Source organism: Bos mutus, chromosome 26, assembly GCF_027580195.1.
Source record: "Bos mutus isolate GX-2022 chromosome 26, NWIPB_WYAK_1.1, whole genome shotgun sequence".
In the NCBI taxonomy this organism is placed as follows: Eukaryota; Metazoa; Chordata; class Mammalia; order Artiodactyla; family Bovidae; genus Bos; species Bos mutus.
Window position 1 is genome coordinate 17,447,719 of NC_091642.1, and position 18,035 is coordinate 17,465,753.

The window sequence follows — 18,035 nt, forward strand, 5'->3', positions numbered from 1 at the left end:
GGCCTTAAAACCTCAAGTGGCTTTAAAAATTGGAAGGCACAAAACTGAATGATTTCATTCATGTCAAAGCACTAAAAGACGTTCTCTGCTTGCCTGAAAGTGTGGAAACTGAAGTATGTTTTTTCTGCTGTCACGTTTTATTTGAGATCTTAAATTTCAACGTTTATTTTCCTTTTTAGCTTTGTCAAAAGAATGATTTTTAGCAATTGATGAAAGTAGGTTCTGAATTCATTTGACTGCATAGGTGGCCTCGATGTCTGACTTTGGATCTGGGCTCGTTTCATTCCTTCACACCATCTACAAGGTCTTCCTTTGAAATGGCTCTGGGAAATCTTCCCTGAGATTTGCTAGTCCGAAATATGCTACAAATTTTTCACACGTGTAATTCACTTCCAGGCCTCTGCTTCAGTGCTAAGAAGCCCTTGGTTTAATGTGATATGCATTGCTGTTATGGCACCCGCCTCCTGGAATCAGGCTGTGGTTTTTCATGCTGCATACTGAGTAGCTTCAGTCGTGTCCAACTCTTTGTGATCCAATGGATCATAGCCTTCCAGGCTCCTCTGTCCATGAGATTCTCCAGGCAAGAATATTGGACTGGGTTGCCGTGCCCTCCTCCAGGGGATCTTCCTGACCCAGGGATCGAACCCAGGTCTCTTATGTCTCCTGCTGAGACCTTATATTTGTGCACAGTGATGAGCTTGGACTATTAATCAAGCAATTTGATCAATTTGAAAAATTCTATGTTTCATATCATCAAAAAGTCAAACAGTGGAGATAGATAGGAACATGAAGGCAGTTTTGGCAAAATAGGGAAAGAATGTACACTTCAGAATCTGCCCATGTGGGTTGGATCAGTTGATCAAAACTCTATATCATTTTTTAACAATTTATTTATTTTTAAATTGAAGGATAATTGCTTTACAGAATTTTTTGTTTTATGTCAAACAACCTCTACACCTTTTCAGGCTTCAGTTTCCTCGTAGGTACAATGATGGTGAGGGTAGGTACCTTCCTTCTAGTATTACTGTGATACTCAAATGAGATGACGAGTGTACTCTATGTACTCTGTCACACAGCATGAGCACGAAATAAATGTTAGCCACTGTCGTGGTTGAGAGTCCAGAACACCAGAACTGAACATGGCTCTTCCAGGCTTAGAACAGTGCAAGGTCAGGCAAAGACTGCAGGCATGTAAATGGCATGATGTCATTAAAGATTGGCCTGACCCTTATAAAAGAATCCCCAAAGCAATACATATGGTAGAGGCTAGTCAAGGAATTATGGTGGACCTCCTTGTCTCTAGTGATGAAGAGAGCAAGGATTGTGTGTGTGTGTGTGTGTGTGCATGCGTGAGCACGTGCAAGTGTGTATGTAGCTTTTGTGCTGTGAATCACATTATTATGATGGAAAAAGTTGTCACTTGGTACAAGTCCTCAGGCAAAGGGTCCACATGGCAAAGTGGTCATCACCCCACACAGCAACATAGACCCGAAGTCAATTCTCATTGATCGCTTCTCTGGTAAGCCCCAGGAAGGATGTTTTGAAAACTGATTGAGTAAAACAAAGTTAATTCATAAAAGTCTTGCAGATAGTCCTCCCTGACATAGGAATCCCTAGAACGTTCTGTGGAATTTACATGTAGACTCTGCCACTAGGTGGCAGAGGAACGTTATGAAACCCGCCAATCATCACTGACTAGGAAAAGTGCCTGTCTCCCTTTCCTGGTCTCCTGGAGGGAGCCCTGTCTGAAGGATCCTGAGAGACCTTTCCTGTCACTTGGCCTTTTAGTCCCTGTGGTTCCACATACTCACCCCTCCCAGAGGAGTCTGTGGCCCTGGATGGGCCCAAATCCCTAAAAATAAAATACCCAAAGTTTTCCAACCTTTGAAAAATTGTCGAGTCTCCTAGAGCTGGACATTTGGAAGAAAAGCAGCATTCCTGCAGGGCTCTGCAGACACTTGTTAGAGAGAATGAGCCCAATACACTGCCCAGCTGTCTCGCTCCCTTCCTGTGGTCAGATCCACTTCTCAACCTGCCCACTCCCAGGAGGAGCCAACAACACCTCTGCTATGAAAACCTTTAACTTCCTAATCTCAGACATCATTCATTTTGGCTGCTGAGCATAGTTTCAAACACTCCAAAGTTTGAGAGGCTAATTCAGCTTAAACTTGGTTCATCAATGGGCCTTTTCTTTTTTAAAATTTTCTTTCTTTTCTTTTTCTTCCTGTAAAAATAAAGGTCTGAGTCTGAGCTAGAAAGCACTGCTTTTATTTCTGAATGTCGGCTCAATCATATTCTATCTGGAGAGAGTTCGGGATGGGATTGATCGAGCAGCGTGGTAAGCAGAGAGGAAATGCTCTCTTGGAGAATGTGCTGCTTTAATGTCATGTCACCACCCCATGAAGAAAAAGATCCAGCAGGCTCTGCTTTATGACTCAGAGTTTTATTATATACAACATAGATTGCCGAGAGTAACAGAACTTTCTCCTATCGTTTATAACCATTCAGTTAATTGTTCCAATTTCTGGAGGAAAGCCGAAGGTTAGCTGAGGCCCTTGGTTTAGGAATCGAGTCCTCCTCTTCTATTCCCACACGACAGATATGACTGGGGTTGGCACAGGGCCGGCTGGGATAGCAGCAGGGTATGTGATAAAGACACAGAATGGAGACCTCACAGTGTGAAAGGACGCCTTGTCCAGGTGACGGTGGAGCGGGGTTTGGAGGTGGCTCCTGAGAGTATGTCCTCGGTGCAGCCCACTCTTCTCTGTGCCCTACTTGTGCTAAGTGGACCGCTTCAGTTGAGTCCGACTCTGCAACCCCATGGACTGTAGCCCACCAGGCTCCTCTGTCCATGGGATCCTCCAGGCGAGAATACTGCAGTATTCCCTTCTCCAGGGGATCTTCCCAACCCAGGGATCAAACCCGCGACTCTCACATCCCCTGCATTGGCAGGCGGGTTCTTTAGCACTAGCGCCCCTGGGAAGCCCACCTGTGCCCTAAGCCACCATCAATTAAAGCCTCAGTGTGTCCCTGAGCTGTTCAGGGCCTCCACGTCCCGCTTGGGCAGTGCTTTCTTACTGAGGAGCTCCTAGCTTCTGGTGTCAGCTGAGATGTTGCCATTGCATTTTTTTTCTACCCATCGTGCCCTTCCTCCTGCAAGTGATTGCTGCAGTGGCCATATGCTCCCTCCAGGGCTGGAGCTTTCCAGCAAATGGATTTGTTTCTCAGCTTTGGGAAGAAAGTAAGAGAGAAATCCAGCTTTCAAATTAAGGGCACATGAAGTTCAGGGGCTTCGAAGTGAAGTCAAGACAATCATTCCCTTCTTTGAAGGAACCCTACTGCCCTCGCCCATGCGAGCCAAGCCGGGGGTTGGAGGTTCCCCTCCTCTCGCTGTCTATCAAGGGTCATTGGAAGCGCAGCCAGCTGTGAATACAAGGAAGCCCAGAGAGGGAGCAGAGTGCCTGTCCGTGGTCAGGGGCAGCTGGAGGTGGAGAGAAAGGCATTGTAGAGGGGAGAAGCCTCAGGTAGCCTAATTTCTAAGCTGGCTCATCTGTTGGCAAGTGTCTGGACAGAGCTTGAAAGATGCCCTGGGGGTGGGGAGCGAGCTGGAAACTGCCCCCGTTCCAGACACTTTGCTCACCGCTGTGGGTCCCCATTCACTTCCCAAATCCTCATCACTTGAGGATTTCCCACAGCTTGAACCACAGCGCAGGCCTTCTTTTCTTTCCAGAGCCCCAGCCCCACCTCCAGCAGTGCCTCTGCCGCCCCCTCCCCGCCCCCAATCCGGGGTGTAAGGCTGATTTCTCCTCCTTTTGCACAGGGTCCCTTGCAGCCCACGGGAGGCTGATCCCTGCTGCCAGTAACCTTCTTGGTGGTTTTCACTCTAGGAAGGAAAACCGCACTCATTTCGTCTTTCTCGTTTCTAGGTGGTTCCTGGCTTGACATGCAGGGAATTTTTTTTTTCAGGGAGCTATTTTCATTTAATGTAGGATCATATTTGCTTTAGTAGCGGGGTGCGTTTCTTCAGCTTTGGTCATAATACTGAAGTATTCTTAGACATTTCCAAACTGGCTTTAATGGGGAGTGTAAAATACGGTTTTCCTTAATAAAGTCTTGAATAAAGGACTGTTGTGCTGCATTGGGAACCAGCAGTACATCCTCTGTGGCGGCTGTTTAGATGAACCATCACCCACTGCCTGGCGGTTCCTGTGCCTCATTTTATCACGCTTGGGAACCAGGAGGTTTAGTTTTGCCTTTACTTCAAAGGCCACTGGAAGAGAGGGAGGAGCTGCATTACTTAGAGCCTACCAGGTCTAAAAATTCACCCATTTCCCAACCCCCCTTGTCACCCCTATGTCACAGCCTGGGTGGGACGCCAACTTCCCCACTCCTCATGAAGATCAGAGATTTTGAGACTGGCCTTTATTGGCATGATTGGCATCTTTGCCAGCTGTGCGTATATGGATAACAATCTAATGATCATCCCGAAAGCTACAAAGATGATGATAGTGAAGACAGAGGCACATTTTTAAGGAATCCAGTTCATGTTTTTGTTGTTCAGTCGCTAAGTCGTGTGCGACTCTGCGACCCCAAGGACTGCAGCACACCAGTTAATGTTTAGCACTCACCTGAAAGAACAGGAATGCAAATTCTCAAAGCACTTAGGTTTTAGTCCTGGAGCCAGGCAGGATACAAAATGATCCAGGGCGGTCCTCAGCCAGAACGTGGCTGGAGAACTCAGATGGTGACTGCTGCACGCATGGATTATGTCGCTGTCACTTTCAACAGTTACTATTTTAACCAGGTCGCGCCTAATCTCTGCCTGCTGGGAAAGTCAGCTGTGTCCTTCCTTGGGCCCCCCTCCCGCCCCAGCATAACAAGGGCGTTTCTAGCCCTTTCGGCAGGGGGCGTGTCCTGCCCAGAATAGAGCTTGTCTCCTGGGCCACCTTGGGCTTTCCTTGTGGCTCAGCTGGTGAAAAATCCGTCTGCAATGCGGGAGACTCGGGTTTGATCCCTGAGTTGGGAAGATCCCCTGGAGAAGGGAAAGGCTACCCACTCCAGTATTCTGGCTTGGAGAATTCCATGGACTGTATAGTCCATGGGGTCACAAAGAGTCAGGCACAACTGAGCGACTTGCACTCACTCACTTACCTGGGGACTGAGGGGGCCTCTTGGCTTCAGAAAGCCAACACCAGAGGTCAGACCCATATGAGACGGTGAGCATTCCTCCAGAGGGTGGGAGGAAAAGGGGAAATGGGTTTCTAATGTAAATCATTGCTCACACCCAAGTTTCAGTTCCATTTCAGAATGCAAAGGGGGCTTCCCAGGCAGGTGCAAAGAACATGCCTGCCAATGCAGGATACGTGAGAGACACAGGTTCGATACTTAGGTAGGGAAGGAAGCGGCAACCCACTCCAGTTTTCTTGCTTGGGAAATCCTATAAATCCCATGGACAGAGGAGTCTTGCGGGCTACAGTCCATGGGATTGCACTGAGTTGGACACGACTGAAGCGACTTAGCCCTGGGTGTTCTTTGGAGAGAATGATGCTAAAGCTGAAGCTCTAGTACTTTGGCCACCTCATGTGAAGAGGTGACTCATTGGAAAAGACTCTGATGCTGGGAGGGATTGGGGGCAGGAGGAAAAGGGGACGACAGAGGATGAGATGGCTAGATGGCATCACTGACTCGATGGACGTGAGTCTAAGTGAACTCCAGGAGTTGGTGATGGACAAGGAGGCCTGGCATGCTGCGATTCATGGGGTCGCAAAGAGTCGGACAGGACTGAGCGACTGAACTGAGCTGAACTGAAGCGACTTTGCATGCACACCTGCAAAGAGTTCTGCTCTGCTCTACTTGTGAGAAAGTAAGCTGGAGACAGGGAAAGTGTTGACATAGAGTTAAAACGTTGGCCCCTTCGCAGTGACCAGCCACTTCTGGCCTGAGGGGAGGAGCAGTGCATTCCATGTTTCCCCAAAGAAGACAAGTCAGGATTCAAGAGCTGGTTTATTATTATTATTGGAGTATAATTGCTTTACAATATTGTGTTAGCTTCTGCTGTACCATGCAGTGTATGAGCTATATGTATACATATTTCCCTTCCTTCTTGGACCTCCTCCCCCTTCCCCCCACCCCCATCCCACCTCTCTAGGTCATCACAGAGCACAGGGCCCAGCTTCCTGTGCTAAACAGCAGCTTCCCACTAGCTATCTGTTTCACATAGAGCAGTGTGTATGTGTCAACCCTAGTCTCCCAGTTTCTTCCAACCTCCCCTTCCCCACCGTGTCCACATGTCCAAGGGCTGCTTTAATTGGAATTAGGCCTACCTGAAGAAGTCTATTTTTTCTCAAAATCTTTGTGATTCTCTGTGTGTTGCTCAAGTAGGAAATGTGAATATTGGATAAACAGGGAATATAGGAGGGAGGTTTGAGCTTTCCTGTGGGGGAAGTGGGGCTGGGCAGGGGAGGATCCTGAGTTATTTTCCAGCTCTGCTAAATACTAATTGAATTTTAGCTCTAAATACTAATTGAACGAAAAGTCACCTGAAATGAAAGGAACATTGGAATTGGTGTCTGTGTGTGTACAACCCCTCAGGGAATCAAACACTGAGAAAGCAGTGAGTAAATTAGAGACCCATGACTCATTAGCAGCCGTGAAGCAGGGGTGTTCCCCTTAAGTCAATTGTTTTATTTGATAAAGAATTTTCGAACTGGGGCATGTGGACTAAAGTTCATTCTGTCTCTTACAGGATGTTAATGTCTTTGAGCCTGTGCTAGTCTGTAAGGGCTGCCATAACAAAAGACCGCAGACTGGGTGACTTAAACAACAGACATTTATTTTCTCACAGTCCCAGAGGCTAGACATCGAAGACCAAGGTGTCGGGGGTTTTCTTCTTCCTGAGGTCTCGTTCCTTGGCTTGCAGAAGGCTACCGTCTTGCCAAGTCCTCACTCGGTCATCTCTCTGTGCTCCCATGATGTTCTGATGTCTTCTTTCTGTGCCCTAATATCCTTTTATTTTAAGGACACCAATCAGATTAGGACCACCCTAACAACCCCATTTTAGCTTAATTACCTCTTTTTAAAATTGATTACTTTTGTCTGCACTGGGTCTTGTTGCTATGCAGGATTTCTCTAGTTGCACCAAGTGGGGGCTATTCTCTAATTGCAGTGCGCAGGCTTCTCACTGCAGTGGCTTCTCTCTTTGCAGAGCACGGGCTCCAGGGTGCAAGGGCTCAGTAGTCGTAACACTCCAGCTTACTTGCCACACAGCATATGGACTCTTCCTAGACCAGGGATCAAACCTGTATCCCTGGTATCGGCAGGCGGTTTCTTAACCACTGGACCACCAGGGAAGTCCCTTAATTATCTCTTTAATGACACTGTCCCCAGTAGAGTCACATTCTGAGGACCTGGGGGGTAAGGCTTCCACACATGAATTTGGGGGGACACAATTCAGCCAATTCCCTGGTAGCTCACATGGTAAAGAATCCGCCTGTAATGCTGGAGACCCTGTTCGATTCCTGGGATGGGAAGATCCCCTGAAAAAGGGAAAAGCTACCCACTCCAGTATTCCAGCCTGGAGAATTCCATGGACAGAGGAACCTGGCGGGCTCAAAGAGTCAGACACGACTGAGTGACTTTCACTTTTTACTTTCAACTCAGCCCATAAGAGAGTACCAGTTTCCTCACTGGGAAAACTGGAGTAAAACTGCCTCTCCTTTCCTGTGTTGAAGCTCAAATGAGATGAAGTAAGTAAAAAAAGTGACTTTGAAGGGCATCAGATTCTACAGAAAGGAAAATTGTTATCTTACAAGGGTGAGATAAGCAGCTTAGGACTGGAGGTCTTATAGTGAAGTGAAGTTGCTCAGTCATGTCTGACTCTTTGCGACCCCATGGACTGTAGCCTACCAGGCTTCTCAGTCCATGGGATTTTCCAGGCAAGAGTACTAGAGACCAATGTAAAAGTTGTGTCCTCTATATATACCTGAGCTTTGAAGGACGAGTCTGCCAGGAAAAGATGCACTGGCAAAGATGCTGCTAAATATCATGCTTTCTTGGCTCTTTGAGCTTTAATGCCAATCACGTTTCCATTCGTTTATTCCTCACCATTGATTTCACACCTACTCTGCTGGGCACTGGGTCACTGTGATCCATTATCTACAAATGATGCAGAATGGCATGCTGGCTAGATGAATTTTATAGGAAATGTCATTAAGCAGGAGAAGACTTCTAATTTGTCTTCCTGTGCAGCTTATGGGGAGCTCTGCTAAAAATATCTCTTGCTTTCAACAACTTCCCCTGACTCTTCCTTCCTCAATCACAGGGGCCTGCTCAGGATCTGGAGGCTCAGAAGAACTCAGAGGAGGTCACCCTGGGGCGGGGAATGGAACCACATAGGTTAAACTCAGGGTGGAAAAATTCAGAGTCTGTCACTCTTAAAGACTGAATGTCTGCTACAGTGAGGCAGACATTCCTGGGTTCTATGGAAAATAAGGGTCAGTTACACACACACACAGGAGTGTACAGAAGCCAGAAGAGGTTGCACTTGTCCTTAAGTAAAGTGCAAGGCACAGGTATTCCTTACTGTTTGGGCTTCCCAAGCTCTGCAGATGCATGGCACAAGTTCATAGGGAGTAAAACAACACCATCAGGCACCCTGGATCTCTTTCTTGAATTTTGAAACTTTGAAGTTAAATGAGCATACAACCAAGCTCTGATCTCAGCCATGGGGAACCCCGTCTCTGTTGGGTTCTAGTCACCTGATGGGGTATGGGCAGGATGGGAAAAAGAGTCACATCCTCCTCAGGAATCCAAGAGCAAAGTGGGGACTGCTTTGATTTCTTTTATTTTTTTTAATGATTATTCTTTTATTTAGGTTCTCTATATCTTCCTGGCTCAAACTGGTATTTTAAACAAAATTTTCTAGAAAAATTGTTTATATTATCTATGTTGAAGTTTATAAGCCTAAACATGTTTATAGTATTTTTCTGATATTTTTTATATCCCTACTGTATGCATACCTACATATCCTTTTTTACTCCTTTGCATTTTTCTATGATTTCCTTTTTAAAAAAAGTTTATTTATTTATTTGGCTGCATTGGGTCTTAGCTGGGGCATGCGGGATCTAGTTTCCTGACCAGTGATCAAAGCTGGGCCCCTGCACTGGAAGCACAGAGTCTTAGTCATGGGCCACCGGCAAAGTCTTCTGGTGCCCAGGCCTGAATCTGAAGTCTCACAGTCCAGGAGGAGTTCCAAGAAGAGATAAGTCCACAGCCACAAAATAGATGTTGCAATAATCTGAGGCAGAAAGGAGACCCACAGTAAGCACTGAGGAGGAAAGAACAAAAGGGCATCAGATTTTGAGACTGATGCATGGCTCAGTACACTAAGAAGGTGCTCAAGAGAGCATCAGAAAGCCCATGCTACATGACAAAAGAAACCTTGAAAAAATGGGAAGAGGGACCTCGGAAATTTAACTTTTTGCCTTGGGCCAACAGACCATTTTGTGGTTCTGAAACTCCTTCGGACGTCAATCTTGCTTTATTTCCAAAAGAGGACTGGAAATCGGAATGAGGAAGCCAAGAATATCAAACAGCCTTAGATCCTTGGTTAAAAACATTAGCAGCAACATGCAGCAGAGCTCACCTCCCCCATGCTTCGCATTTCATTGTAAAAGGAAAACCACAAGCCGAATCCTGCAGAGGCTGTTATAATTAACTCACAAGCCCTCCTTTGCTTCCTAGTGGTTTCTGAGTCTCTGAGGTGCAGAAAGTAATGTGAGAAGGGGTTATTTAATAAGCGTTGTGGGAGGAGGAAACAAAAACACATTTTTAGTCCCTTTTGCTAAAAGAGTCCATCAAGTCGATTTAATTTACTGTTTTACTGTTTCCAGGCTCCGGGGAATCTTCTCTGTGGGACATTTATCTATGTCGATTTGGAATAAGAGGAGTTAACATGTGTTGATTAAGTTTTTTTTTTTTCTTTTTAATCAAGGTTTTAATAGCAAATAACAAGAGACCAAGTCTGGCCCTTCAAAGCAGAAAAAGCATTTATTAAAGTGTATTAGATGATGTCAACCCACTCCAGTGTTCTTGCCTGGAGAATCCCAGGGACGGGGGAGCCTGGTAGGCTGCCATCTATGGGGTCGCACAGAGTTGGACACGACTGAAGTGACTTTGCAGCAGCAGCAGCAGAATCCCAGGGGATGGAGAATAAAGCTTGGAGACTGTGTAATCAGCCACAATCCCTGACATCAATTCTGGGACTGTCCTCAAGGATGCTCCACTGAGTTCACTTTGGGCAAAGAGGCTATAGTTTGTCCTGGACCAGATCTCACACTGAACAAACTGCTAGGTCCTCTGTTATTAAACTGGCTGTACCGGAGAAGGCAATGGCACCCCACTCCGTACTCTTGCCTGGAAAATCCCATGGATGGAGGAGCCTGGTGGGCTGCAGTCCACGGACACGACTGAGTGACTTCACTTTCACTTTTCACTTTTATGCATTGGAGAAGGAAATGGCAACCCACTCCAGTGTTCTTGCCTGGAGAATCCTAGGGATGGAGGAGCCTGGTGGGCTGCCATCTATGGGGTCGCACAGAATCGGACACGACTGAAGCGACTTAGCAGCAGCAGCAGCAACAGTGGTCATCACAGCAGACCCCCCAAACCTGAACCAGGATCCTCTGGTTCTCAGACTGTTCCTCCTTCTCCTAAGACCTGTATGAGGATCTCCCCCCACCCCATCTTTTATGGGAAACTCAACTTGGGCCAATGGGAGGGGGCTCATGCTCTGAAACTATGCCCACATCCCTTGCTGTAGATACCCCTATTGCTTTTGCTCAGGTTGGAGTCTTTCTGTTGAGAATGACACCTGGGGCTTCAGCTTGATGGTCAATAATGTTTACAGAGGTGGTCCACTCCCCTTGCTAACTGAGCCCTCTTCTTGTTCTGCTGTGGGGCTGGCAGGCACTCCTGTTTCTTTGACTGCTTGGCTGTTAGAGCAAGCTGGTGCACGTCTAAAGGAGGGACAGGTATGAAGCCTCAAGCGGCGGTGTAATCTAGACCCATATCAGCAAAGAAAATTCTCATCTGCAGTGCTGGGCTCTTTTCCTGCAGGGAAAGCCAGGCTTATTTTTATGCAGAGTGGTCACCTTGGAAGCCCCCAAGACAGTAAAGGACCCCTACATACATGCTAAGTCATTTCAGTCGCATCTGACTCTTTGTGACCCTGAGGACTGTAGCCCACCAGGCTCCTATGTCCAGGAGATTCTCCAGGCAAGAATACTGGAGTGGGTTGCCATGCCCTTCTCCAGGGGATCTTCCTGACCCAGGAACTGAATGCATCTCCTACATTACAGGTGGATTCTTTACCTGCTAAGCCACTGGGGAAGCCCCAAAGATCCCCTACTACTCTCTATTGGCTACTGCTGTTGACACTCTTGACAATGGTTGCTGGGTCATTTATGGAAAGGACGGCTCCATCCTTTTCTTTTTCTCCATCTCCCTCTGGGGTTGGAGTATGGTACAGGGCCTGGTGCTACTTCTTCCCATGACTGGGTTATGTGTCACCCCTCACAGGTTGGTGGTACGAGGCTATATATTGAACTTTTAACCTGGTAGAATAACCAGCTCAGAACTAACTATGCCTATTTTTGCCCAGCTGTAAGCTCATCAGGAAAAAATGAGAATCATTTTTCCCCTCTTCTCCCAAGAGAGGGGCCAGATACTCTGTCCTGGGTGCTTGGACTTCTCTCATCTCAGGGGAACATTAGATGCCTGTGTTTTCAACAGTCTAGATTCCTGCAGGAGATAGGATCCATTGGAATGATGAGGGCTCTGTGGGTTGAAGGGGAGGGTGCAGGGGATGGAGGCCAGATGCAAGAAGGGAGGTTCTGAAATGGTGAAGACCCACCATAACTTGCAGGCACCACCTCGTGAAAGGGGACACCTTGGATAAAGGCCAGTTACCTGCGCATCAGGTACTGATGTCAGATGCTCTAACAGCCAAGGCAAGTGCCCCCTGGTGCCCAGCCTGGTAGGTGAGGGGTGGAGCACTCACCATTAACTGCTGCCCAGTTCCTGGACCAGGCTGGCCTGGGCTCACAGAGCTAGTGAGGCTGGCTTCCAATGCATGCACAGCAGTGAACAGATGGCTGTGGACTGCACCCATGAGGGGATTAGCTGAGCACTGCCCTTACATTTACACTTCAAGAATCATTTACAGCCCTACTAAGTTCCCTGGGTCCCTTACAACCCAAGACTGGTGGTGGGAGCGCCAAAGAATAAAATAGATTCTGGACTTCTCCCTGATCCTTAAAATACCTTATTTTGGAAAGTTTAAATGTACAGAAAGACGCTTACTCCTTGGAAGGAAAGTTATGACCAACCTAGATAGCATATTCAAAAGCAGAGACATTACTTTGCCAACAAAGGTTCGTCTAGTCAAGGCTATGGTTTTTCCTGTGGTCATGTATGGATTTGAGAGTTGGACTGTGAAGAAGGCTGAGCACCGAAGAATTGATACTGTTGAACTGTGGTGTTGGAGAAGACTCTTGAGAGTCCCTTGGACTGCAAGGAGATGCAACCAGTCCATTCTGAAGGAGATCAGCCCTGGGATTTCCTTGGAGGGAATGATGCTGAAGCTGAAACTCCAGTACTTTGGCCACCTCACGCGAAGATTTGACTCATTGGAAAAGACTCTGATGCTGGGAGGGATTGGGGGCAGGAGGAGAAGGGGACGACAGAGGATGAGATGGCTGGATGGCATCACTGACTCGATGGACGTGAGTCTGAGTGAACTCTGGGAGTTGGTGATGGACAGGGAGGCCTGGCATGCTGCAATTCATGGGGTCGCAAAGAGTCGGACACGACTGAGTGACTGAACTGAACTGAACTGAACAGAAATGTTGCAGAGATAGTTCAGAGAATTCCTGTCTACCCTTCACTCAATTTGCTCCAAACTGAGGCAAATTGAGTGAGGGGTAGGCCCTGTGAACCAGTGACTTTTCTGGCACCTTGTTAAAACTCAGACACCATCATTGGTACACAATATTAAATAAACTCCAAACTTAATTTGGATGTAACTAGTTTTTTCCACGAATGTCCTCTTTCTGTTCCAGGATCTAATCCAGGGTCTCCTCAGTCTCCTCTCTGATCTATGGCAGTTTCTCAGTCTTCCCTAGTTTTTCATGACCTTGACATCTTTAAGGAGAGCTGGCCAGCTATCCTGTAGAATGTCCCTGGGTTTCACATGTTTTTCTCATATTAGGCTTGGGCTGGGGAACTTGGGGACTTGCCCTTTTCATCCCATTACATCATATCAGAGGGATCCTGACACCCACATAACATCACCAGTAAGGTCAGCTCTCATCACTTGTTGAAGGAGGTATCTGCAAAGTTTCACCACTGTCAAGTCACTGTTTCCATTTCCATAGTCTATTCTTTAAAAGCCATCCAACCCTGTTTTATTTGCAATAGAAAAATAAAGAAATGAGATGCTGCTTGCAGCTGAGTGTGGTGGAACAATTCCTGCCTGGTATATTTATTCTTGAACAAGGGTTTTCTTGAAGCCCTCTGCCTCAACCAAAAGTAGCAACTCTAATGGTAGAAATTTCAGGCTCTGTGACAGTTGGGCGTGGGCGTATGGGCTTGGGCGATAAATGTAAGCAGTGTTCTCATCCTACCACTCAGCCAGTGCCCTGCTCCTCCGCCTATGTATAGAGCCAGAGCACGGAGGATCCTGCTCATAAAATATTAGCACAGACTTGAAAACTTAACACACCTACCTATATCTAAGGGACTGTCCTTCTCCTTAGTCTCTAATACAGGGTGTGAGTGCAGATTTAGAAGGGGTGATGATTGTTTACCCAGGACAAGCAGAGCCTATTCAGTTGAAGATGTAATAGAGAGGAATATGGCTCCCTTTCTATTTCAAGCCCACAGTGCAGTTGCCAATGAGACAGTCATTACTTTGCAGGAGCAAGACCTTCCCTACATCTTAGAGACTAGATCCGATATAAGGATGAAAATAGGTATGCAACCCTCACCTGTGTTTCTGCTCATCAAGGAGAAAGATGCTGCTCTCCAAGTCTTGTTGTGGCCACTTCCAGCTCCAGGTATCACTTTCAGTGCCTCTTATTTTCCCAATTGTTCTGAGGACCCTGTGAGTTATGGATTTTCAGGCTTAATGCTTTAGACAGAAAGTACTTCTGTGGTTGGAATCGGCAGGAAGACTCTATGAATCATTCAGAGTATCTGAAATGACAAAGTAAATTATTGGAACATTGCAGAAGTTGTTTATTGGGCTTCTAACTCAAAGGGAAACAAGGGATTTAGCAGCAGATTTACAGCAATAAAGCATGGCAATGTTTATTCACACTTTGTACTGCCAGCATTAAAATTCAGTTCCATAAGTCTTTGACTTGGGCCTGTAGCAGAAATCATCTCAGAATATCTCTCTGACGTGGGTTGTGTGACAGCAGTTCGGCAGAAGGCTGGAGTGAGGCATAGATGTGAGAGGAGTCTTGAAGAGGCCCTGGAGACTAGGGTGGGGCCTCAGGGGGCTTCTGAAATTAGGAAGGCCCAGCTGCACCCTGAGCCTCCTCGAGATGGAGGCTGAAACTTACCTCACACATTCACCTCCAGTTGGCTCTACCTTGATCTTTTATTTAAACACCTTTTGCTGAAAGTCAGGCTCTGGGGTGGAGGACTAGAACCAGATTTCACCTCTGCTCCTAAGAGGTTCACAGCTTGGTGGGGGTGCGAGCAGGAGGAGAGTGATGCGAAAGAGACATGAACAACCGGGCAGTTAAACCAGTGCCTGGAGTTGCCTAGGTGACGACGTGGGGTAGGAGTTGGGGGAGGGATTCTAGGGAAAGACGGAGCAAAAGACCCAAGAGGCAGACTGGGAGAGCTGCAGGTTAACTATCCCAAGCTGCGGGTTAACTACGCCAACCCATATAACTATCCCTACGTTATATCCCAATGTAAATAGCAATGAGATGTTGCTTCTCTTTAAGAAAAAAAAAAATGACGTAGCAATTAAACTTCATTTGGAAAAATAAACACAACGACTGAGTTAAGAAGGTCTGGGAAAAGCATAATGAGCAGAGAAGAAGCCTTAACTATTACAGGAGATCTGTATGTGCGCAGCCACTCAGTCGCGTCTGATTCCGTGTGGCCCCAGGGACAGTAGCCTGCCAGGCTCCTCTGTCCATGAGATTCTCTAGACAAGAATACTGGAGTGGGTTACCACTTTCTATGCCAGGGGATCTTTCTGACCCAGGGATTGAACCTCCATCTCCTGTGTCTCCTGCATTGGCAGGTAGATTCTTTATGACTAATGCCACCTTGGAAGCCCAAGGAGCTCTGAAAACTACTTTAAAACTCTATGCTATGGGCAAAAGAATTGATAAGTGGCTGGACAGAACACAACAGTCAACCTAAAGAGACCCCAGAATATTTAAGTACGCATCCACTCCAGTGTTCGTGCCTGGAGAATCCCAGGGACGGGGGAGCCTGGTGGGCTGCCGTCTATGGGGTCCCACAGAGTCAGACACGACTGAAGTGACTTAGCAGCAGCAGCAGCAGCAGCAGTATAGCATTAAAGGGCCCAATGGAGAAAGATTTGGATTCGTCAAAAAATGGTAGAAATTTTGTAAAAGATTAAAATTACAGCCTCACCTGATAGGTAACAATGCATCACAGGTGGATTAGTTTGAAAGTAAAACACGAAGCTTTTTAAAATCAGAAGGAAATATCAGAATTGAGTACTTTCTACATGCTGCATCAATACAATAAACTATTTTCAAAAAAATGAGATTTTTCCAACAAAATAAAATAAGTTCTTAAGTGTCTAAAGCAATAATAAGCAACCAAAAAGACAAATGACAAAAATAATTTAATGCTGTGACAAAGGGTACATAGCCTTATTTTACAAGCAAACTTCACAAAATGTTAAGAAAAAAGTGCACCAAAAAATAGACAAAGGACATGAACAGAAGTGCAGATACTCAAAAAACACGAAAGAATGTTCAGTCTTAGAGATAAAGAAAGAATGCACAATAAGATTAAAAGGTAGCTTGTTTTCACCTACCAACATAGCAAAGATTTTAAAATAGGGAACTTGGGCAATGTGTACTATGAGCCTTGAGATTATGTATATTACCTTTGACTCCAAATTCCACTTTTAGGAATCTGTCTGAAGGCGTGAATTTTGAAAATAATTATTTTAGCCATAAAAATAATGTAAATTCACATGTACATTTTATTTTGTTATATTGAGTACTATTTGTTAAGATAGAAAGCTATAGTGTATTTTAGTTAACAGGTTAACACTTTAATTTATAATATTAAGTATTTGGATGTTGCTAACTAATTAGCTGTGCTATTTATGAAATTGCTTTTCAGTATTATCACATTAAATATTATATTTGCTATCCAAAAGAACCACAAGTTAATCTCTTTGGAAATTTTTCAACTCATTAAGTATTGTGAAAATAACCTCATTTTTAAAAAAGCAAACTCTCCTTTCATAAATTTATGCTATGCCCAAAACCCACAAAATTATATCTGATAGTCTCCTCTTTTATGTCATTTTATAATACTGTAAAAACAGAAAGTTTTGTTAAGTGCAGCTGAATTGTTAAGTCGCTAGTACTATGACAATAGGCAAGTTACTTAACCTCTGTGAACCTGTTTCTTTTAAATTTAAAAAAAAATTTTAATTTTAATTACAAAGTTATTTTATATTGGAGTATAGTTGATTAACAGTGTTGTCTTATTTCAGGTGTATAGCAAAGTGATAAGTTAAACATATACATGTATCTAGTCTTTTTCAAATTCTTTTCTCAGGTTATTACAGAGTATTGAGTAGAGCTCCCTGTACTGTACAGAAGAACCTCTATTTCTTTATCTTTAAAATGGGATTTTGCTGTTAGATTAATTCCCTAAAGAATCAGAGTGTGTGAGTCGCTCAGTTGTGTCTGACTCTTTGCGACCCCATGGTCTGAAGCCTGCCAGACTCCTCAGTCCATAGAATTCTCCGGGCAAGGACACTGGTGCATGCTAAATCACTTCAGTTGTGTCCAGCTCTTTTTGACACCATGGACTATAGCCCGCCAGGCTCCTCTGTCCATGGGACTCTCCAGGCAAGAATATTGGAGTGGGTTGGCATTTCCTTCTCCAGAGTGGATAACCATTCCTTTCTCTAGGGGATCTTTCTAACCTAGGGATTGAACCCGGGTCTCTTGCATTGCAGGCAGATTCTTTATTGTCTGAACCATCAGGGCAGAGGGCACATGAAAATTGCTTAATAAATGGTGTCCATGTTTCTGGGAGATCATTCTGTTCCAACTCCTGAGCATGTATTTGCTGACTGAGTTGAATTAACAGGTAAACCACCATTTCGTGTTTAGGAAATTGGCAAAGGAGAGAAAGGAGAGGATTTTGGAAGCTTTCTCCATTTAGAAAAGGAGAGAAGGAAAGGATTTTGGAAGCTTCTAAGGATCTTGGTGCTTGTTATAGAAAAGCAGGTGGGCACCATATAAAATAAACTAGTCCAAGCACTCACATGGGAGAAGAAAGCAGGTGCTCATGGGAAATGGTGAAGCATCGATCAGCCTAGGCAAAAAAATGAAAAACAAAAAATATCAATTGGCCGTGCCAGTTTCCAGGATACATCAGGAAGCTTCTGAAAATATTGCTCCCCTTGAGCTTGAAAAAAACTGCTCTGAGGTCTTAGTATGTGCCTGTCAGAAATGCCTGTCGCTCCTTGTGTCAACATAAACGTACCCACTGGTGCTTCTGCTTGACGCAAAAGACTTAAAGCAGGTGCAGAGACTAGGTTAATAGGACAGCTTCTGGGTGGGGTGACCTCTAGCTGGCTCCTGGATTCCCACCGAAGAAACGGAAACAGCCTGTCTTAGAGCTGGAAAGTAAGGGCGACTGACTGCCACATGCCAGGAACAGGGAGGAATCTCTGTCATCTACAGCTTACATCTGGCCAGATTCAAGGATGAGGGACCACATCTGTACTG

At 45.5% G+C, this 18,035-nt stretch overlaps 1 long non-coding RNA gene across 1 annotated transcript; it reads right to left on the reverse strand.

The window, feature by feature from the left end:
• Window positions 1–7,060: 7,060 nt before the first annotated feature.
• Window positions 7,061–17,620, reverse strand: LOC138985794 (uncharacterized). The gene is made up of 3 exons (XR_011462757.1): window positions 17,570–17,620; window positions 14,046–14,253; window positions 7,061–9,295 (listed from the first exon to the last, which is right to left on the reverse strand). It is a non-coding gene; the product is annotated as an uncharacterized lncRNA (long non-coding RNA).
• Window positions 17,621–18,035: the final 415 nt, after the last annotated feature.